The 19,328-nt window shown below is 38.4% G+C and overlaps 1 protein-coding gene across 2 annotated transcripts in view; it reads left to right on the top strand.

The window, feature by feature from the left end:
- The window catches only part of ADARB2 (adenosine deaminase RNA specific B2 (inactive)), a 305,010-nt gene that overhangs the window by 65,216 nt on the left and 220,466 nt on the right, over window positions 1-19,328 (top strand). The window contains exon 1 of one of the 2 annotated variants that reach the window (XM_085563656.1): window positions 12,568-12,587. The exons of the other annotated variant lie outside the window; for it this stretch is intronic. The gene's annotated coding sequence lies outside the window, so the exon portion shown is untranslated. Of the gene's footprint in view, window positions 1-12,567; window positions 12,588-19,328 lie in introns of those variants that run through there. 2 annotated transcript variants of the gene reach the window in all.

Raw genomic sequence — 19,328 nt, 5'->3', positions numbered from 1 at the left:
GTTGTGATCAGTAATAGCTTATCCAGTCTCAAATAAAGCAAAACAATTCAAAACATTAATAAAAGTATCTGTTTATCTCTCCTCTGCTAAAAAGCTACTTATTGATTTCTTTCCTCTGCTATTACAGTAGCAAAATTTGAAATGTTTTGAAAACATCCCTTAGAGCCGTACAACAATAATTAACAGCATAGCAAGTGCTGAGCAGCAAGTAGCTGATAATGACAGAGTCTAATGTCAACTGAATGCAATTAATCATTGATACTACCCATGGAGCTTCGGATTTATGCTCAGCTATTACAAAGCATTGATGAGGTTCCCTCTCGATCTTTCACAATGTATGTGTTAAGAGTAACCCTTCACATGAGCAGAAGAAAGCAGAAGGAATGCTTTGAGACTTGCATTTCTTAATATGTTTGCTATCACTCTGTTGAGCAGTGAGTGGCTGCTATTCTCGGAGGAAGGCAGTATCACAGAGGAGCAGGAGCAGTTCATCCCCCTAATCTTTCCAGCAGACAAGACAACGTGCAATATATATGTGGTCCCAAATTGGCAAGTAAGTGCCAGTGTGAGATACAGGATACCTTTACATAACTTAAAAATTACCTTTATTTGTACAGTTTTGCTTAGGTTAAGCAGTGATCAGGGTTGTATGCATAGCAGTGACTTTATAATTTGTATAAAATCCATTCTTTTCCTTCTCTGTTTTTTCTGCCATCATGCTTCACTTGATCAGTCCACACTAATGTCTCTTTAAGTGATTAGTCTCTTAACCATGAAGTGAGGTCAGGGCAAGTGAAAGGTCACAAGAGTTTCTCATGTCGCAGCACACTTTCAGCTCAAAACTCTTCATGGATGATCCTGAAACTCTTCATGGATGAGTAAAGAGGATCTCAGGATTTCCAACTGTATCTCTTCAAACTCAATTCAAACACAACTCACAGTCTTTTTCCCCAAGAAAGGTAACAAAGGAAATAGTGACGTTTAAAACTTCTAAACTGAAGGATGCTAGGTGTGCATTCCTAGACCACCCATATCCCCTGTATACAAAAGTCTGCTTTAACTTCGAAATTGAATGCAAAGAAGATAATAGGTCAGAAAGATGAGTAATGATTGTTGACATGGATGGAAGGGCTTTTCAAGGCTGACTTTGAAGCTGGCCTCTCAAAACTCTTTTGGTGATAAAGACACAGCTACAGTCAGAACCCTTTCTTATTGCTGTCTCCACCTCTTTTTTAGAGTTCACAGTAAGCCTGTGGAGCATGAACATGAAAAGCTGTCTAAGGTGAAGGCTTAACTGGATTCCATACCTGACCTGATACTACAGCAAAAAGCGAAAACCTGCACTGAAGTGTGGAGGGTTTTATTTATTAATTTATTGACTTTGGAGCATGTGAAATGAGTGTACTTAAACTGAAAAAGATGTAAATTTCTAAAGTTTAGGAAAAAAAAAAAAGTATTAAACTGAGGGAATGGAAAGGAAAACTCCCATATGGCCAGAATTCCTCAGTTGAATTTCCTCAAAACTGGAGCATTTGATATGAACGGTTGTTTTCAGTAGGATATTATATGATATGCAACTTTTGTCTAACTTTCTGAGGTAACTCTACCTCTCAAGGCAATTTCATAAGAAAAGTCGAGAAACAAAGCAAGAAATAAGATATACAGTATTTCTTTCTAAAGAATGCTTGGTTTTGGGGTTTTTTTAATTGTCATTTCTCTTTCAAGCCATTCCTCCATAGTGCTTTGGAGAGTGATAGATAGCCATTGCTCTCCTAATGCCTTGCTTTAAGTGAAATGTGATTCCCTTGTGCCTGATTTTCACAACTAAATAGAAAAATGCAACTCACTGGAAATTCAATTTTCAGACAAGACATAAAACTTCAGAGCATGGGTGGTAATTACAGAGTCTACATAACATTCCAGAGAAGTAGAAAGTCCTTATTCCAATTTCTTAATCATCTTGTATTCATGGTTTTTCAGTAGTCCTGCATATTCCACTGAGTTTATTTTAATAACATCTTCCTGAATAGAATGGTCTTTTTTTACAAACATGAAACAAAGGAAATAATTTCTTGGGAAAGTACCATATGACAATAAACAAGCAGAATAAAAAACAACCAGTAGAGAAGACTGAAATTTCAGTCTATTGAAATATTGTTTTCACAGAAAAATAATATTTTTAAAATCCCCTGTGCCCCCATAAATAAATAAATAAGCAGCAAAACCAGTAGAATTCAGCCAAATAATTAATCGGGGTGTTTTGAGTAAAGGGAAAATTTAATTATGAAGGTTTGGTTTTTTTTTTTTTTTCAAGGATGGTATTTGTCATGTGTCATTCTAGTTGAATCAAAGTAAGAGACATCTTTAGTACCAAAGATACCTGTAAGGTGAAAATATAATTTTCCTTCCTATCACCTATCATTTTCTGTCTTAGGATTTTTTTTTTCTTGTAATTCAGTGTAGCACTCCTGAAAACAATAGGGCTATCCAAACATTTTTTCTTCTATGTATATCTTCTTGATTTTACTCTTTACTGAACTGAAATCTCTGAGTCTTGTCATTGGTGTTAGTGGAAGCACTAATGAGAGATTTTTTCAGATCAAATGTCTATCTAACATGAGCATAGGATTCATATTTTTCCTTTTGTTTGCATATCAAAAGTATAAAAATACAAGTGCTTGTTCAAGACAAGGAATAGCGAAATATCAGTGCCATACCACTTATACAACCTGGGTTTTTTTCTGTCTTATCACCTATTATCAGCACTTATTTCACATGGCCCCATCACAGAGCAAATGCCAGACAAGCTTTATAATTCTGCATCTTTTTCTGCCACAACTAAAACCATTGTCCTTTTATTTCTCTGAGAGTGGCTGCCATGAGTCTGAATTAATGACTCCATATGTGTGTTATGTTCATGATGGACATTTAGTCTTCCAGGTATAATTTCCTGTAAAGAAAAGTAATTTTATTTCCAGCTGAATAGGCACTCTATCATACTACCCAAATCAAACAAAGTTATTATTTGGCTTTTTGCCAAGTCGTACAGTATAAAAGGTCATATTTTTAATAGCTTTGTGCTCCATGGTAATCAAATTTGTAAGCCTGGAGAAATAAACAACTTGAATATTCCAGAGTTCTCTGTGCACTTTTAACCATTGCTGTTCTGTTTGTATGGCTCCCTCCTGTATTAGCTTTGTATGGTAAGGTAGAACCTCCTATTCATACAAGAGCAGGGCTACCTGATTTGAACTATTTGTTGCCAAACCCCAGTTTTGGGGACTAAAAGGTACTCTTTATCAGGGACCTGCTGACAGGCAAGCAAGGTTTCATTAGTGTAAACCTGGGAGCATATAAGCGTTAATAACTTGCTTGAATCAACAATAATTAGAAAGAACACCTGCTTTTAAAAGTCATTTTTCTTCCAGTTGACTGGGCATTGCATTTGTGGGAAACGGATGCTGATTACATGTAAATGAAATTTCTAAGGTTTCCTTGTATTTAATTTATTTTAAATAATCATGCCCTGTTGTGCATCAAGAATAATCCAGTTCAGTTATTGTTCAGCAACACCTGCATGTCAAAAAAAAAAAAAAAAAAAAAAAGCTGTAAAGCTGTGAATCCTTGAAAAGTCCAGAGGAAAAGAGAAAATTTTGCATCAGCACTCAGTTATCTATCTTCTCAAACATTAGATTAACCTGAGGTTTTTGTGATTTTATAATAGCATTTGTTATGAATTGGCTTAGAGTCAAGGTACAATCTGACTGGTGAGAGGAGATGAATTATTAACCTGTAACACAAGGGCTGGGAATTGAGGCTGCCAGGCAGGACTCTGAGTGTGATGGGTATTGATGGCTTCTTGATGGAGAGCTTTTTGTCTGTCTCAATAGCTGAGGCTAGTTGTAATAGCCACACTGCTTTGGTAGTTCCTTGGTCAATGCTTTCATTGACCTTTTCCAGTTTCTTTTCTGAATTTTACCTTGCCTTCTGTTTGGTGGTCAGAAGTGGAGGTCTTCAACCTTTGGCCACATTTCTTGACCTTTAAAGTAAGGCAAAACTCCAGTCCTAGCCATCAGTTTAAATTGTGTTTCTTGCACTGAATTGCTCAAATAGTACTATTTTTAGCAGTACTTTTTAGTACCATATTAAATTATTTAGGATTTATTCAGAAAACCTAAACAATATTGTCATGGAGACAGAAATCTTGCTCACCTGTTACAGATTTCATTGCTACAGTGCACTGCTAGAATTGCAGTTTGTGTTTTGCTTATACAGCATTCCCTACAAAATTTGAATTCAAATTGCTTAATAGTGATAATTTAAACTGCATTGTTAGACATGTTACATGATGTAACCCCCTCATTCAAAGTGAAAGGGTTCTTCACTGTATTTAGCTTAATTCACTTTGGAAATGTCCATATAGAATTGCAATGCATTTTAATTGGTCAGATGTAAAAGCTCCTCCAGTGTACCTCACCTGAGTATTGCTCAGGTATTACCTGAGTATTCCCTGTCTAGAACCTTACCTGAGTATTCTCTGTCTAGAACAGGTTCTCTGATAAAAAGTCTGGCTGTGCCAAACTGTTCTTTAATAACTTTAGAGCAGCAGCTCTAAACGTGTTTTACCTGTGCTGAACGGTTCTTGCCTCGTGACTGAGATCCACAGCAGAATCCTGTAGGGCTCAGGACTCACCCCACAGTGACAGCCATTGTCTGCTCCAGAGTCACCCAGACTCTCTCCTGGAACTGCAGGAAAGCCACAGCCAGCCTGCTCACTGCCAGCACAAGTCTGTCAGCTCTGAGAGCGGTGGCCAGGGGGTCCTGCTTTGCATTCTGAATAAGTAGGTCAGAAGAAATGGTTTTTGTGAGGTGAGCCTGCATAACTTAGGAAATCATCATTTGTGGAGAATTAAATGGATGCTCCAATCTTTGACAATGGTTCTTCAGAAATAGGGTCTTCAGTTGTGCATTGAGGAATAAGGAAAAAGCAGTGCAGTTTGAGTTTTATTCCTTTTTCTTAGCTCTCCAGTTTGTAGCCATCTTTTTTCCCAATCAATATTTTTTCTTATCTACTGAAGCTTTGTAAAAACAATGCTTTTGGTTCAGAGTTGTTTTTCCCTTTCTTTGAAATTAAATAAATTCTTCCTGTGTCAACTTATTCTAATCTACATTTTAGTTTCAACCAATCATCCATAAGTAACTTGCATCATCACATAGAGGATGGGATTTAAATGAACAAAAGTATCAGCAGATTCTTGATATTTGAAATAAGGCATCACAAAAATTTAACACATATGAAATGAAGTCATGAACGTAATTGCATTCAAAGTTCTGTGACTTCATGTTCATAATAAGATCACCATCATTTTGGTGCTGACTAGGTATTGAGCTTCAAAAATCATTCTCCTGAGATGCAATTGCAAATATTTACAAGATAAGATTTTTTTTGCCTATAGATAAATTTAAACATGCACAACTCTGTTCCAACAAGAGATCCTAGACTGAAATCTTTGAAGAGGTAAGTAATATTTCCATTAAGGGTAAGTTGCCTTCTGATGCTTTCAACAGAATGAATTAAATCTCTGAGTGAAGGTTTTAATTGACAAAAGGCTGATTTTAAATATTTCCTCTGTTTTGTAGGGAAGGCTGCAGGCTGTGACTGCTCTGCGGGCAGCGTGGTTGCATACAGTCAAACAAACAGCCTGTGACACTGACACATCACTCGTGTGGCAGCCCCATTCTGGATGAGGTGATTGATTGCAGTCCCCTTCCAAGGGATGCTGTGGATAGACACAGTGTGGCTGCAGCCAGGCAATTAAAAAAAAAAAAAAATGTAGCTTGAAAAATTTCCCCTTTTAAGAAGTATAGACTGTCTCACTGGTTAAATTCTGAAAGAATGATTAACACTTGATACATCCATCCTTGGGAGCAAATTTTGTGAAGACTGTGGTAGAATACCTTACATTTTCATATATTTTGCTGTTTCTCTCCAAAGATGTCTGTGAATCTGTTCCTTACTGGCCCGTGTACCAAAATGTTACATGACATCACTACCTTTCCCCTTTGGCTGCTACTATAGTAAAAATGCAGCGAACCCCAAATGCAGGGAAGAAATGGTGATGTCTGGCTCCAGGTCAGAAGGATGAAGGACAGCTTTATTAAAACTATACTATATTCCATTAATATAATATTTGAGGAGATACTATACTATTCTACATACTTACCTCTTACTTACCTAACTACCAAAACTCGTGACTCTCTGCTGAGAGTCCAAGCCACAGCTGGATCCCATTGGTCACTGAACCCAAACAACCTTCACCAGAATCCAACCCAGCAATCACTGCAGGTAAACAATCTCCACATCACATTCCACATAGGGAAAACAAAGGAGCAGAGATAAAGATTGTTTTCTCTTCTCTCTGTGCTTCTCCTGAGAGACAGAATTATGTCTCTCTGTCCAGAGAATGTGAATGTCACATGCTATTTCTCTTCTTCTTGGACTGGAGATACATACATCTTAAATCCATTTCTAATGTATGTCACACAATTACATTAACAGTTTCTCTAACAGAAAGAGATGGTGCTGTCAAGTGTCAGGCAAACCTGTTCCTGCTCCCCCAAGCACTGGGGGAAAAGGTTACAGCCCCAAGCAGCTGTGCAGTTAATTGTTTGCCTGTAAAAGTCTGATGGACGGCATGATACTGCAAGTGATATGTATCCAAGCCTAAAGAGAAATCACTTACTGTTACCTTAATTGCAATTATTTGTATGGCTAAACAAGTAAATTGTTTCCTTAAAACTTCAGACTGCAGTGTGTAACTTTGGGCAGCCCATGTAGGCATTTTGTGAGGGCACAGGCTCCAGACCAGTCAAAAAATGATGTTCGGTGAAGGAACTGTCATACTCTGAATTAAAACATTTCAGCAAACAAAGGAAAATATTTATTGTGCTCTCATCCAAAACCCAAGTAATGTTGTTGTGAATGTGCTTCTAATTGTTTGGGTCACAAAGTGTTGCTGGTACAACAGCTGTTCTGGAAAGGAAGTATTTGTGTTTAAAGGCATCTGAGAAACCCAGAGAGTCACAAAATGGAAAAGAAGAACAAAGAGATGGGTGGGGAGCGAGGGACAGGGCAAGGTTTATTTTACTTGGTTTCCCTTCCTGTTCTACTTAAACATTTGTGTTGCAACAGGGAGACAGCAAATGGTTAACAGCCAAAGACAAAACCCACTGTGACCGTCAGGTCTCTGTGCAATCATCAGCAGAACTAGCTATTCTAGCCAATTTAATAGCTTGAAAATGAACTCATTAGTGGTCTTTTATCAGTGGAAAAAAGTCTATTAAATCCGGATGTGTGAAGAAGCAGTACAGAGGCTCATTTCCATCCCACTTGTGACCTGAACAAATCAGAGAAATGCTTTTCAAGGAACAGGGTCAGGCTTGACTGCAATAAGATATTTTCTACGCACAGCACCCAACTTGTATCTTTTCTTCAAGTTTCTGATGCAGTTAATTTTAATTTACAGTCTATTTGTCACTCCCCACATCTCTCCCTCTCACCTCCTTCCCAGTACCACTGTCATCCATAAACATGTGGCCTGTTTATACTTTATAAAGAGAAAATGTACTACAGTCTGTTGGATTTTTTGATAAACCTGCCCAGTGATGGCCTTCTGACAGCTCTGGACTTCCCTTCTCACTGTGTGAGGGAGTAAGTAAAGATTCAGATCCTCATCTGGAAGGTAAAGACTGCAGCAGAAACGCTGATTTAAATCAGTTTGTGATCTAGCTGGAGCCCTGGGCAGAGGCAAAACATAGTCCTGACTTCTTTCCTACCCCTTTGGAGAGCAGAAAACCAAGTGTGAAGTGTATGAGATGTACATCCTCCAAAAGAGGCAAAAGCAGCTGTTTCTGTCAAGATATTGACTTTGTTCTGGAATTGTCTCAAAATAATCTGTGACAAGGTTTCCTGCAGTTTTTGCTTCTGGCATGATGCACAATGTTAAGTGGCCTAAGGAAACTGAGACTCAAGTACACATTGCCCTCAGAAGGTGGCAAATCCATGGGATGATGATAACAGTCCACAGTGAGTTTTCAAACTTTAACCTCTTGAGGAGACAAGCATTAACGACTGTCATTGACAGAAATGTTCAAAAAACATCTCACGTCTTGTCATGAACGATTTAATTATCTTTATAGGACTAAGTAAATCTAAAAGCAACTGCTTCAAATGCTTCTAAAGGACTGCATTTCCACGAGGAGTGATGCTGTTGTTCCTAGAGAGCTGTAGCTTTCCTTGCATACATAGTGGAATAGCCCTATCTTCAACATTCTGTTGGAAAGGCTTTTATTTCACTTTTTCCTTGCAACTATTTGGTCAAAAGTTAAATTCATAATGGAATTAATTTATTTTTTTTATTTAATTCAAGACATTTTATGCACATGTATTTAAACTTACATTACTTAATAATATACTAGGATTACTTAATGGCCTCTCATCCTGCCCTGAAACATAACCCTATTATTCCAGTCTTAGCTCTCTTATGAATAGAAAATCCCAGCTATGATAAATTCCTTTAAAATGATGCTGGGATTTTACAGTGAGTCTGTGGGCTAGTTTGAGACCACCAAACTCATTTACTGCTGTCTGTTAAGCCAAGCATAAATCACAGATCTCTGGGGTGGAAATTCTCTTTATTAACCCCCTGGGTCACCCAGCTACCAAGGCAACGGCTTTCTGCAATGAGTAACTCCATAACTAAAGCATCAGCCACATGAAACCCAAATCCCTTGATTAGAACAGGGGCTGGTAAACCTCAAACCGGGCACATAAATACTTTCCAGAAGTTTGTTTAGCTCTTAGCAGAAGCGGTTCTCCTTCACTTGGTTTGAAAGGAACAAAATTGAAAATTGTTTCCCAGCCTGCTTTACCAGCCCAGACAGAGCCTGCCTGATAACTTGATTCACATCTCAGCCTCACAGCACTCTGCAACAATTCTCCTGTCTTTGCCTTGTGTGCTCCTTCTTGCATGCCCTGGTCCTGGGGGATGCCCATCAGTCCAGGATATCTGGCCATGTTATTAGCTTGTCTTGCAGATGCTGAAAAAGAGCCTATCATGCATTTTATTGTGTTTCAGAAGATGAGACACAGGGGATGCTTTATCCCATGCAGTCCAAACTTAAATAAATTTGGAATTAAGACTAAGTATTTATTTAATGTTCTATATTAAGCAGAAATCTCCTTTACCTAGGAAGAATGATCCACCCTGTTAGGACTTCTTAAGTCTGGTTTAATTGCTGGGTCTCTCTCAAAGGCATAAAAAAGGTCATAGAATTACAAGAACATGGTAGCCAGGAAAATTTGGTTGAACAGATAACTTTCTGTCTGATTTAAGGTGTTAAGATTTGTGTCCTTGTGCAGCAGTAGCTGTCCTGCACCTCAGGCACAGCACCCTTGGACAGGTACAATTATTACAGAGCATTGCTCAATCTGCTTTCTCACTGAGGCTTTTGACATGCTGTAAATTTGTTTGCAAAATACCACTGTGTTTTACTTAGCACATCTATAGACTGTCAGATATGTGCATTTTTTGCTGAAAAGTAATTTTATATTGTCTGTACCCCCATTTTTATGTTTCAAAGTCTTTCTTCGCACATCACTGGGAATGTTAAGCTCTCACAAAGCAAGGGGAGAGAGACATTTAAATAAAATGCATACAGATAACATACTGGCTTTTATTCTTTGTTCTCACAAAGTGTGTACTGTACAAGAAAGGAATATGGTCACCTATCCCCTTACTGGGAAACTGTTATTTCTAATTCATTTACACAGGATGCCTAAGATGCCTTGAGCAAACTAAAATAACTTTAAAGGAAAATTAATCTAGTTTGACTGGAGAAAACTAGTAATTTTTATGGAAGTGTAACACATTTGTTAAAGAAAGAGGTTGTGTTGCTTTGTGCAGGACTCTTAACAAAATCTTTTTCCATGCTTTGCCCTCCCCATGGTGGGTGATTGACAGCACAGGCAGCACCAAGCACCATCCAAGCCACGGTGGTGCTGGATGCTCTTGGTGCTCATTTTGGATCTGGCTAGGGCCATGCAAGGTGGCAGGTGATGTCCTTGCCCACTGTCCTGAGGGACACCTGAGCCACCCAGCCCAAAGGTGGCAGGGCAGTGGTGCCAGCTTTGGGTGCCTCCCAGCGATCCAGCTTGGAGAAATGAAGGAGCAGGACCTTACTGCCGAGAGGGAGGAGCAGTCTGGCAGGGTGGGCACTGCAGGAGGCAGAAGTGCTCGGGAGTGAGCTGATCCCATGCTGATTCCACAGGACATTCCCTGCCACCCTGACTCAGCTGGGTGTCTTGAGCCTTCCCTGCTGCAGAGTTGTGGAAGAGTGAGTGTTGGGTGAGAAAACTTCTCAGTTCTGCTTGCTTTTCTTCTCACATCTCAGGGAGCCCCATTTCTATGTCTATTTTGTTGAAGGATTTTGACTTTGCTGCTCTGTGAATAGGGACCCAAAGCAGTGTTTTTTCTTAGGGTACTAGTGGAAGTACTTTGTAGAAATTATCACTATTTTCCATTAAAGTGACCAATTTACTTTTTTTTTTAAAGCAGAGAAACACAATACTGTTCTTCTAATATGTACTGCTCTCTGTAAGTGTGGTGGCAATGTTCGTGTGCTGTTCCTCAAAAAAACCCCAGATTTAATTAATTAATTAATTAATTAATGGCTAATGTATCAAAGTAGCAACCCTTCTTTATGTGGATGAAGAATACCACAACTGTCTTTCTAATGGCTGTGTGATAGTATGTAATGACGTTGTATAATGGCAATATCACTATTTGTAGAGTATTTTTGTCATAGAATCATAGAATGGTTTGGGCTGGAAGAGACCTTAAAGATCATCCAGTTCCAAGCCCCTTGCATGGGCAGGGACATATTCCACTAGAGCGAGATAACTTTTAAAGGCACAAACTGTTTTTAAGGGCTGAATTTTGTCCTTTGTATTCATGGACTTGATGATCTTAAAGGTCTTTTCCAACCTTAATGAATCTGTGTTTCTACAGAAAATATTTGCACTTCTCTCCTGAAAATGTATTCCAGGGAAAAGTCAGGGGCACAGTCAATTTTTAAATTTCAAATGTGCCTAATAAAAAAACAACCAACTAGCCAAATCCCAAAATGTATGATTGGGTTTTTTTTTGAAAAAAGGCAATTACAAGCTCACATGATTTCTCATGGAAAAACCTTGAGATGTTACACTAGTTATAAATAAAGCTTTTTAGAAATAAGATGAGCAGACTTCAGTCTTTATTTATGGAGTATAAAAATATTCCAAAATTTTGTCCTTGGTCAGTCAAGAAATATTATTTGGAAAATATTTAGGCAAAAGCAGTTTGTAAAAAAAAAAAAAAAAACAAGAGTATTTATCCATATACATGTTTTTTAAACAATCTGTACTTTGTATATATAGAATATCAATTTTCTTTATAGCTCTGCAAATCACCCTGTCATAGAACATGTTATGGATATTCCGAGATAGGCATTGCTGCATAGTTAAGATATTTATTCTGGTACCTCACCCTGAAAAGACATTACGTGAACCCTCACAGATGCCCATGCCAGTACTTATCCCTAATGTTGTCTTCTGTGCAAACATAAGTGGTCTGTGTGTGCTAAAATAGCTGCACTGTTCCATAGGTTGCACAGCACCTGTTGTGCAGGTTAGGGTGTGTTACATAGCAGCAACACCTAAATGGATAGATGTGTTACATAGCAGCAGCAAAAAAATGGATATTTTCTAGGCAGGAGTCTTTCTGGGTTCTGATTTGAATTCTCTAAGATAACCATGTTTATTCATCATAGTTTTTAGAGCATGAGGCTCTTAAAGAAACACATAGGTCATAGGTTGCCATGGTCATTCAGAAGGTCATATCCTTATATTTAGATTACTGGTGTTGTATGCAACATAGCACTATTTTAAAGTGGTTATTATTAGGTGTGTTTTTATGTTATTGTTTTGTTAGAATTTCATTATTACAGTAGTGCATTAGATTCAAATATATTTTCTCTGTTCCCTGTTCTGCTGACCAGCTGCACCTGAACAGCAGTTCAGGACATGCTTAAAAAAATGTACCTTTTGTTCTGCATTCATGAGGAAAAAGAATTAGACTGTCTGATGAGATGGGACTGAACTGTTGCAAAAAATCGCCAAACAATGGTGAATTCTACCTCCTTAAAAAAAAAGTGCATCTCATTAGTCCTCTGCTGTCATTTCCTGCAGGTTATCAGCTTTAGAGAACTCCTTTGAAGTGTCATATAGCTGGTTTTAAAATAGGAAGAAATTATCTTGGAACTTTTGAAGAATATTGGCACTTTTTCTTTAATGAATTAGAAGCTGAAAGAAGACAATAGGAAAAAAAAAAAAAGTGTCTTGTCTCGCCTCCCTGCTCCATCAGAACGCTGTCCTTTAGGCAAGATCTTTCAGGGATACAGTGTCTCCTGACTGTTATGGCTTATACCATAGAGAAACACCTATGAAAAGCTGAGAAATGCAATGTTGTTCCACCAGTCTGCAGGCTACTGTAAGTATTTATATGGTCATGTAAAGATTCCTAAATAAATTACAATTATACTGAAAGGATGACTGTAGTATCTGATAATGACTTATATTTCTGAGACCCCAATGTCAAAATTTTCCTGTTCAGACAGATGAATTTCATGCAACTGTTATAGACAGAGAAAATATAGTAGCTGTAACTCTTGTGTTGCTCCTGTCTAATAAGACTGAGCTTTGGCAAAGTGATTGCATGATTATTTTGGTCGTATTTTTCCTGAACAGAATTGTGTCTGTGGAGGGACATATTATGTAATGCTGCCTGCATTTAAGGACCAAAAGGATCTTAAGATAGTACTGATTTAATCTGATGAGTAGGTTTTCTGTTGCAGCCATTATTAATTGGAGTTATCACTACAGCACTGAATGTTCTCTTTATTCCTGAAAATTATTTTGGCATAATTGGTTCACTCTGACTTCAGTCTACCTTTTTATAGCCACTGTGAGTCCTGGGCAGCAGAGTCTGAGGTGAGAGGTGAGACAGACTCACAAACGAGTATCACTGTGGCAGAGGAATGCACAAAGCACAAACATTAAACGTGTGTGAGTGACAGGAAATCGCTCAGGCATCGCTCTGCATCTTCCACATCAGAGTCCAGCTGGCAAAAAACACACCAGGGAAGACCCATCCCAGAGCTGCTGCTGCTGCTTCTGCTGCTGCTGTTGGCCACCAAGAGGACAAGTACAGCACAGCTTTGGGGGAATTCAGCAGCTCCTGGAACAGTGCTATAACTGAGGCTCCAAAGTTGCTGTCTTCAAAATTGTTTTTCCCGTACTAGAGTGGGTCAGCTTTCATGTGACTAAAAATCACTCAAGTACCTCACCTGTTCATTCCTGTTGTGCTTTACATTTCCATTCTGTGTTCTACCAGACAATGTAATGAATCTCTCTAGAGGACTAATATAATTAAGTTTTTCCCCATTATTGGAATCCCACCAGTTTGTAAGCTGCATGAACAGGTGAAGAATGCTTCACTTTCTATCAGGCCTTTGTTCCTTTATTCTCTTTGCTTTCCTTCTCAGTTAACTTTTAACAAGAGGGAACTCTTTTGAACAAGCCCCTGTTCATTCATTCAGTACTTTCATTTATCTCCTGATGCTCACTGTGGACAGAAAGCAAGCATGTGAAAATGAACTAGATGGACAGAGAAAGTTATTAATTAATTTTCATGTTTCTTGGGTATCGTGGTTGTGCAAAAGAGTTTGGCAGATTAAGAGCTCATTTTAACCTTATACCAAATGCTAACTGAATGAACCTGGAAGTCAAAGTATTGGACTTGAATATCTAGCAGCCTCTGTAGCACACAGCTCACACCTGAGAATTGAGAGCAACACAAGAGGCTGGAGATTGGCTCACCAAGCACAAGCCACAAATGCTCATCTGAATGGGGAATGCTCACTTCCAATAGAAGAAGAGTGTCTGTAACCTCAGATACACAACTGTTAGCAAGCAGCTTGTCATAGTAACATTTGAACTCATCTTTTGATATATACAACACAGAGGAAAACCCCAGTAATACTCCTTTGTAGTATAAAAGGGGATGTATACCTAAGAAATATTGGTTTTGTAAATGAAAAGAGACTGAGGTTTGTGAGTGCTGTTTTTACTGTGAAAAACCAGGAGTGGCTCCCAGCAGAGGTGTGTGGAGCTCAGTCCTGTGTCTTTGACAGTGGGCAGGAGGGCAGAGTGCTGCTGCTCTGAACAGTCTCTCATCAGCCACTCACCCGCAGCTGAAGCATTTCTTGAACTCCACATTGTGATTTCCACTGCAGGAATAACAGGGGGAAAAGAGGCCTTGGGTAAATGACTTGATTAGTGTACAGAAATTGTCCAGCTGAAGACTATTTTGTATGATAGCATAAAACCAGAGCCCATCGATTTCAGAGTGCTTTTAATTTACTGTATATGCGCTACTCTTTCTAGAGCTGCCTTGGTGTAATTTTCCCAGGTTTCACCTGATTTATGTGCCCATTCCTGTAAGTGCTAAATGTCCTTCAGTCATTGTTAATTGAGTCTGAGTCAAAGTCACCCACCACCAGAAGTATTTAGCTGCTAATCTCAGTCCTTGTGATCACTATATTTTATTATTCAATGTAAGTTTCATCCCTTTACCTGGATTCAGTTTCAGAAAACTTCCTGTTCTGTTCCTCCCATCCTACCTCCTGAGACCCAAGTGTCTCAGCATTTCATTCCTCTACATTACACATTACTTTTAGAGTACTGATCAGATCTCAGATGTTCTCTTACCTAGAAAGCTGATGCTATTTAAAAATCTTTCTGGATACTGTTTTCTACCTCTTAAATGTAGGTAATATTCCATTTTCAGTTGGTATCTACTTGTGTATTTTATTTTCCTTAAACAAATGCAAATAAGTCTGTATTTTCTTCTTACTATGAGTTACCATTTATTGAGCTTAAATAAGCTTACATGCTGAGATAGAAAGATAGTTAGATAGATAGATAGATAGATAGATAGATAGATAGATAGATAGATAGATAGATAGATTCTGCTTCCTACATTTAATATAATGTGTTGCTATGGAGATCAGTTCTTTTCTCTCTGACAAGTAACACATAAGCCAAAGAAGGTATTGCCAAAATAGTTCAAAAATTGGAAATGTGATATTAAAAAAAAAATTGCCACTGAGCTAAATTATTTATTTTGCAACTCTTTTTGCTGTTCTATTTTATTGCTTCTCTCCTGAACCAGCTTTAACATCACTGTTCCTACTAACAGGACTTACAGGAAAGTCCTATTGATGTATTTCCCAGTTTTGCTCCATGAGCTGGATTGTATGTTCCAGAGCAATGGAACTGACATTTGTCTCCCTTGTCTTGCACTCTGCTCCCTCATCATCAGAATCTGAAAGACTTTACTTCATCAAAGATCCATAATTTAAGGTTTTTTTGAGCCTCCATCAATAGCGTTTCACTGCAGATATTGTGGCACTGTGGGAAATGTACCAGTTGGGATAATTGAGGAGAAGCTCCTCTCCTTCTGGGGTTTACAGACTCATCATTTTAGTTTGTCCTTGGTACTTCTCCAGAACTCTTTGCCATTTTTTTAGTAACTCTACTGGATTAGCAATTTAGGGTTTTGTTCTTGGGATTTTCTGATTTAATTGGTTAGATGTACTGAACAATCCATTTAAAATGCCCACTTGTCAGGGCAGAGCTAGACAATTTCTACCCTGGGGGTGTTCAGACACCACTGAAACACCAGCATAAGAAGGTATCTCTTGTCTTATTCACACCCTGGTGAGCACTGCCAGTTAACCCCTAACAGGGCAGTGAGGCTGAGCACACAGAAAGAACAGAACGAGGTCATCTCTGCAGTGGAAATGGCATGAGGAGCAGGAGCAGTGCATGGAGCTTTCCCAGAGAAAGAAGAGAAAAACTCTGCTGACCCTGAAAGCTTTCCCCTGAACCTTATACTGAAAGAGACATTTTCTGAGATTATAATTAATTCATTTTTACTTTGCAAAAGGCTCCTGTGCAGAAGGCACAATGCCTTATTAACCAGCACTACCATGTTTGGTGTGTGCATATCAGCACAGTCACAGACATGACTGACTATCATGTATTTGATGTAAATGACAACAGTCTTAAGAAAAATTCTGGCTGACAGAAAAGGACATGGTAGAGTTTTCATAGCCAATCACAATGAACCACTAGTTTGAGAAACCTGAAATCCCCTCCTGCCCTACTAGGAAAACTTATTGCTTTCTTTATTGCATATTAATTTAAATTTGGAAGGCAAACATTTACAAGTTACAGCGAAGTGATGCTCCTTTAAGTATAATAAAGGCATGTTTTTCAAATTCCTCAGAAATGCTGTGCTAACAGAATTTAAATTTGTAGAAAATTTGCAAACTCCATTTTTGAGGGCTGAAGATTTTGCTCGAAGATTGTGTACTCCACAGTCATACTCTTTTAATTAGCAGAATAATTTTTCACCCCACAAAATGTTGTCTTTTTCCCTAGCTTGATGGTCTAGGAAATATGGGAAAGTCATAGCCAAATTGGTTCCCCTATTATTCTAGTCTCCAACCAGAATTACTCTAATTTAACAAAATAATTGTATTTCATTATTAAGTAATCCTTTAAAATGCATCTGATTAAAAAAAAAAATCTAAGTGTGTCTCAGAAATCCAAATTCAAAGTAGTAAAAATGCACCTAAGTAGTCAGTGGAGTTCTGGATTTCATTTAAGTATCAGCAAAAGTATTTTAGGTGTTCTCCAAAGCTGAGAACTCAGGGCAAGGAGGCAAGACCAATAGGATGAGTATATGTCATGTAAGTGAGAAAAAAGAACATTTCTGATATTTGCATTTAATAGTTCTGGATATTTTTTGTTTAAAATTAATTAGTCACATGAAAACCTTGCAGTCCATGCTAACAGCTAGTCTTGTAATCTTTCCTTCAGTTTTTAATGTTCACATTTGGCTTCATGCTAGAGCTATTAAAATTCCTGTCATTATCTCTCTTTGCCGTAATTTGGAAGAGATTTGGGGACTATCCAGTGCAACTGAATTTAGCTTCTAAAAAAATTTTGAATACTTCAGGATTTCTTGATAGTGTTTCACATAAGAATTTTTTAAATGATGGCCTAAGATTTGTGTGGAGAATATTCTCAATTTTCTTCATTGAGCAATGTTAGTATGTCAGAATAAATCATGCTTAACCATTCCAAAATAAAAAAGTCAAGTTAGTCACCTGAAGTATCTACCTTAATGATGAAGCTGCATCTGACTATGATAGAGGGTTCTCTCTTTACCATTCTTCTGCATGTATTAGAAAATTATAATATTAGGGTATTGTATTAGGAAGATTTTTTAAAATGTGATTGAAACAAGCCTCATGAGGCCTTCAGTCCAAGCCACAGTCAAAACAAGCTTGTGGCCAGCACAGGACTAGGCCAGCATGGATGTGTAGCCAAGGATGTCATCAAAACAGCCTTGTCCTTTCTTAATTTCCTGCCATGGAGAATTTGGCTCTGTCAACTTTGTAAATCCCCTTCAGGTCATAGGATGCTTTGAGATCATCCCTGAGCCTTCCCAGACCAAGCAGGCTCAGGTGGCCGTGTCCCATGCCCTGGCTCCTGGACCATCTTGGTCTTGGGCTGGGCTCTGTCCCGGGTCAGAAACCTGGGCACAGAGTTCTATTGTTCACCTTCACCAGCACCAAGTGGAGGTGGGGGTGGGCAGTAACAGATCACCAAATTTCTCTTTTGGAAGCCTTGAGTACATTTTGATTTGTTTGCAAATTATTTGTCAATATCCATCATTGTGCTAGTTCCTCTCCTGCAGGGCTGTTACTCAGCCAGTCACCCTCCATGGTTAATCCTGCCTTGTACAGAGCATTTCACTTACTGGACCCTATGAACATTCTCCAGCTCTCCCAAAAGTCTGGTTTCTTCAACCTCTATCTGCTGGAGGACAAGTCAGTCGCCCTAATCTAGAATCATTTGCAAGGATGCAATTCTGTCTGAGTTCTAGAGGAAAATATCAGGCAATCTAAGCCCCACAGCAGTCCCTGGTATATATTTTAACAAAGGACTTGCTGTCATACAGTCTTCATGATGTAGCACATTGCTTGATTTCTTTTTGCAGAAAGAGTAATGAAAAAAGCATATAAATGACTTATTCCTTGAAACCTCTTACAGTAGGGTAGAATTGTTCTTTGTATAACTCTTCTGAATTTGGACATTATTTTCCTCCTTATTTGCATGAGTAGATAATGTGTTCTTTCACAGTTTAACAATAGCAATCAATATTATTTAAAAGGTTTCATTTTTTGTATCAAGAAGTCATGACTTTGAGAAAGGAGGATTGATTTTTTAGAGTCTTGCTAGCTAATAAGTATCATAATTTTCTTCTATTTTAAAGAAATTCCTTTCTGGTCCATCTAGGTACCAAAAAGCTTCAATGAAACATTATTAGTGTTTAAGAAGAAGCACTGGGCATTTGTCAAAAGCTTTACTGCTAACAAACTGCAGGGTTTTACTTCAAATTTCTGCAGACTGTGTATTTTATGCTAAAAAAGTGATCTGGCAACTAATTATCTGAATAACTTCATGTCAACTCCAGTGCATATTCAGTGAATATTCAGTATATCTGTTCTGAAGTGCCATAATTCAGAAAGGGAAATAGGCAGACCAGACTGGAGCAAACACAAGGCTGGAAGAAGACACCATGCATGTTCTTTCCCCTGTGCTTATAGTCAGCAGACCAGTCATAGCAAGGTTCAAGCTCAGATTTTCTTTGTACTTTATAAAAAAAACAAAGGGTTTGCATCATCAGAGTTCTCTCCAGGAACGCAGGTGGAGTTCAGCTTCTCTTCAGAGCATGGATATGCAGATCTGGGCTTGGACAAGAGATGGCAGCTTGGCCAGGTGCCCGTTGCTAGTCACAGAACTGAGACATTCTTGCTGCCCCTGAGGTTACATTTTCCCAGTAATACCCCAGGGGAGCCTACACCTGCCTCAGTTAATGAGAACAACTTAAGTTGCCAGTCTTTTCTGGATCTCTCTTTATCTCATTCTCTCTCTCACACTCATGCTCATCCCTTTCTGGGAGCAAGTGGGTATGCTTGACATTTTACCACTAGAAAAGAGGGCAAAAATCACCTTTGACTAAAATAATTTTTTAGGTAGGTTCTTAATGTGAAGTGTTGAGTGCTTGCATGTCAGATAATTGTCTTTTCCTAAG

The sequence above is a fragment of the Lonchura striata genome, chromosome 2 (assembly GCF_050655825.1).
Source record: "Lonchura striata isolate lonStrDom1 chromosome 2, ASM5065582v1, whole genome shotgun sequence".
In the NCBI taxonomy this organism is placed as follows: Eukaryota; Metazoa; Chordata; class Aves; order Passeriformes; family Estrildidae; genus Lonchura; species Lonchura striata.
The sequence above is the reverse complement of the archived record's forward strand: the minus strand, read 5'-3'. Positions and strand labels throughout refer to the sequence as shown.